Here is a 4993-nt window from a genome sequence, read left to right on the forward strand (position 1 = left end):
CCACCACGCACGGTGACTGCATCGCGCCAAATCGCAGCGATTTCCTGCAGCAAACAATCCAACAAAAACAAGCATAGGTGAAGCCGTTGGTTACCTCAAAAGCGCGCTTGCAGCGCAACAAAGGTGAATCGTTAAGGGGCGTGTGGCGGGCTGTTTGCAAGCTCAAGATAAGCTACGGCAAGCAAGCGAGAATAAAAGCCTATTCCCCCGCATTTCCGAAGGATGCCTGACTCAGCTGGCATGGAATACCTCATTTAGCTGCTGGGATGTGCCTAGATGTCAGAGCAACCCGAGTCGTTTTCAAGTACCGCAAGCAGATAATTATGGCTTTATAAAACAAAGAGGGTGAGTTTATGCCTCTAGGCTGGAAAAAAACAAAACAGGACCATACGGTTGTCAGACATGATTAAAAGGCTCCCCTCTCGCCCCATCCCCTCATCGTCTCACATGCGAGCCGGGCACATGACGGGGTTAGGCCCGCTGGAGCCAAGTTCAGGCCTGGACTCGGATAATCCATAAAACAAGACAAGTTTCTTGAACATGCTTACCGCTTTCTCAGCAGAACCCGGCCCCTGATACGAAGACTCTTCTCCTTCTGCTGCCTCTTGGGAACCAGATGGCGCGAGCACCCGCTGCCTGTGATACCACGCCAGCTCTCCAAGAGTTGTGAAACAGCGCGAGCTTCCACTACAACACACAGCTGCGAGCCAGGGGACGACTGCATGAGCTCTCGACGTGCGGGTGCGCGGGCTTGGTCGTCCCAGCATCTGCAGACATGATGAACTTGAAAGATGCTAGCTGCATTTCATGTTTTCAACTTGAATAACGTCATTGTGTGTTTTTTATAATTAAGGCAAGAGGCCCCTTCTCAAACAGAATACTTAAAAAAAACGCTGGGCTTAAAAGCGACTCGCAGCAGGTAAGAGACTCGGCTAGGAGAGCCATGTTGTTGGTGCCAACCTCCGGAATCCTTCTCCGTTGGGCTGTTGCCCCACTCGCCGGAAGTGGGGGACCGCGGGTTCTAGTGCCCTGATCTCGGGTTCAGTCAAGATCGCCGGGCACCGGGGAGATATGTTCAAACTTTTTAGTGCCGGAGGCGAGTGCAGACGATCCTCATGGGAAGACAAAACAAAAAATAATGGCGGATACAATGTTCCAAATTTTTCGGATTGGGGGCGTGTTCGGTGTTCTCAGAATGTGCGTGGCTTAAAAGTGGAAAGAAGAACACCGAACACACCTCCAAATCCGAAAAGGACGGAGCCTATTTGGAGGGACAGCTCTCTCCTCCAATGGCTGGCCTCCGTTTAGGAAGCCAGCCAATGGGAGAGAGGCAAAAACAGAGGCGGGACAAACAGTCCACACTAAGAAACATTAAATCTCGGTACTGCCTTCAATCTACACTGCGGACAGCTGGGTTAACAACTTGAAGTCAGCTTTCCTTTTACATTAAGGACAGCATTGTATTCAGCCTTGCTTTCCTTAAGGCAGAGACAATTGTACTGTATCCTCACATTCGGTTAACTGTGACAAAATAGCATTCATCGATCTTTCTGTCAACAACTACCTTCAAACTACACTGCGGACAGCTGGGTCACAACTTGCATTGACCAATCTTTCTGTTAACAACTACTTTCAATCTACACTGCGGACAGCTGCGTTCACTACTTGCATTGACTGATCTTTCTGTCAACAACTACCTTCAATCTACACTGCGGACAGCTGGGTTCACAACTTCAATTCAGCTTTCCTTCTACATTGAGGACAGCATTGTATTCTTGCTTGCTTTCCTTAAGGCAGAGACAATTATACTGTATCCTGAGATACTATTATCTGTGATTAAATTGCATTCATCGACCGTTGTGCCAACTACTGCCTTCAATCTACACTGCGGACAGAAGGGTTCACAACTTCAACTCAGCTTTAGAACAAAAATTATCTTCAATATCTGTCCTTACAACAACCTTCAATATATTCTGCGGTCAGTAAAAATTAAAACTTCATAGCAAGAGCTCCACTACTACAGAAAACATTGAATTCAGCCTTGCTTTATTTAAGGTAGAGACTAATGGATTTTATGTCTTCCGATTTTGTAAAAGAATGTCACAAATAGTATTCATCTATAACTGCTCACAAGAGATTTCAATCTACACTATGGACTGCTCAGTTCACAACTTCAATTCAGCTTTCCTTCTACATTAAAGACAACATTGTATTGAGCTTTACTTTCCTTAAGACAGACACAATTATACTGCGTCCACAGATACTGTTAACTTTCACAACTTGCCTTGACAGATCTTTCTGTCAACAACTACCTTCAATCTACACTACGGACAGCTGGGTTCACAACTTCAATTCAGTGTTCCTTCTACATTGAGGACAGCATTGTATTCTTGCTTGCTTTCCTTAAGGCAGAGACAATTATACTGTGTCCTTAGATTCTATTATCTGTGACTAAATAGCATTCTTCGATCTTTGTCTCAACAACTGCCTTCAATCTACACTGCGGACAGCCGGGTTCACAACTTCAATTCAGCTTTCCTTCCACATTGAGGACAGCATTGTATTCTTGCTTGCTTTCCTTAAGGCAGAGACAATTATACTGTATCCTGAGATTCTATTATCTGTGATTAAATGGCATTCATCAACCTTTGTGTCAACAACTGCCTTCAATCTACACTGCGGACAGAAGGGTTCACAACTTGAACTCAGCTTTAGAACTAAAATTATCTTCAATATCTGTCCTTACAAAAACCTTCAATATATTCTGCAGTCAGTAAAAATTAAAACTTCATAGCAAGAGCTCCACTACTACAGAAAACATTGAATTCAGCCTCGCATTATTTAAGGTAGAGACTAATGGATTTTATGTCTTCCGATTTTGTAAAAGAATGTCACAAATAGTATTCATCTATAACGGCTCACAAGAGCTTTCAATCTACACTACGGACAGCTCAGTTCTCAACGTACAATTCAGCTTTCCTTCTACATTAAGGACAGCATTGTATTCAGCCTTGCTTTCCTTAAGGCAGCGACAATTATACTGTGTCCTCAGGTTATGCAAACAGTGACAAAATAGCTTTCATCGATCTTTGTGTCAACAACTGCCTTCAATCTACACTGCAGACAGCTGGGTTCACAACTTGAATTCAGCTTTCCTTCTACATTAAGGACAGCATTGTATTCAGCCTTGCTTTCCTTAAGGCAGAGACAATTATACTGTGTCCTCAGGTTATGCAAACAGTGACAAAATAGCTTTCATCAACCTTTGTCTCAACAACTGCCTTCAATCAACACTGCGGACAGCTGGGTCACAACTTGAATTCAGCTTTCCTTCTACATTAAGGACAGCATTGTATTCAGCCTTCCTTTCCTTAAGGCAGAGACAATTATATTTTGTCCTCAGGTTATGCAAACAGTGACAAAAAAGCTTTCATCTATCTTTGTGTCAACAACTGCCTTCAATCTACACTGCAGACAGCTGGGTTCACAACTTGAATTCAGCTTTCCTTCTACATTAAGGACACCATTGTATTGAGCTTTACTTTCCTTAAGACAGACACAATTATACTGTGTTCACAGATACTATTAACTTGTACAACTTGCATTGACAGATCTTTCTGTCAACAACTACCTTCAATCTACACTCCAGACAGCTGGGTTCACAACTTCAAATCAGCTTTCCTTCTACATTAAGAACAACATTATATTCAGCCTTTCTTTCCTTAACGCAGAGACAATTATACTGTGGCCTCACTACAGACTCTGTTAACTAAGATAAAATAGCATTCATCCATCTTTGTGTCAACAACTGCCTTCAATCTACACTGGGGACACCGGTATTCAAAACTTCAATTCAGCTTTCCTTCTACATTAAGGGCCGCATTGCATTTAGCCTTTTTATCCTTAAGGCAGAGACAATTATACTGTCTCGTCAGATTCTGTTATCTGTAACTAAATACCATTCTTCAATCTTTGTGTGAACAACTGCCTTCAATCTACACTACGGACAGCTGGGTTCATAACTTGAATTCAGCTTTCCTTCTACATAAAGGACAGCATTGCATTCAGCCTTCCTTTCCTTAAGACAGAGACAATTATACTGTGTCCTCACATTCTGTAAACTGTACAAAATAGCAGTCATCGATCTTTGTGTCAACAACTGCCTTCAATCTACACTGCGCACAGCTGCGTTCAGACCTTCAATGTAGCTTTCCTTCTATATTAAGGACAGCATTTCATTCAACATTGTTTTCCTTAACGCAGATACAATTCTATTCTGTCCTAAGATTCTGTTAACTGTACAAAATACCATTCATCAATGTTTCTATCGATTAGTACCTTTGATCTACATTACAGACAGCAGGGTTCACAACTTCAATTCACTTTTCCATGTAAATTTCTCTTTACTATGTGTGCTGAGAACGGCCTTCAATCAATTCTGCGCTCAGTAGAGTTCACAACTATATACCAAGAGCACCAGCACTACAGAAAACATTCAATACAATCTTGATATACATAAAACACAGACAATTGCACAATATCCTCACATTTTCTTAAACTTTGAACACTAGGAATTTCAGCCTTCATTGATGTAATGCAGACAAAATTCTACTATATGTGTTTCATATATTGTTTAAATAAGTGACAAAAAACATTCATCTATGTCTGTTAACAACTACTTCAATCCACACTGCACAGGGAACATACAAGCTCACCGCCAAAGATAATACTTACTCAGCGCACCATAAATAATTACAAACAAGAGTGAACACTTTTATGTCACAGTGAGACATACTGTCCCTTTTAAATTGAATTGATGCAGAATTCAATCAACAAAAGACATTACTTCAATTACTGTACCTCACCCCGACCCCACAAAATCACAGGGTACATTCAAGCTCAGCGCCAAAGGTATTACTAACTCAGTGCACCATAAATCATCACCATGTCACTGTACTGAATGAGATGACTTACTTAGAAAAAAATACATCAT

The sequence above is a fragment of the Lissotriton vulgaris genome, chromosome 5, assembly GCF_964263255.1.
Source record: "Lissotriton vulgaris chromosome 5, aLisVul1.2, whole genome shotgun sequence".
NCBI lineage: Eukaryota > Metazoa > Chordata > Amphibia > Caudata > Salamandridae > Lissotriton > Lissotriton vulgaris.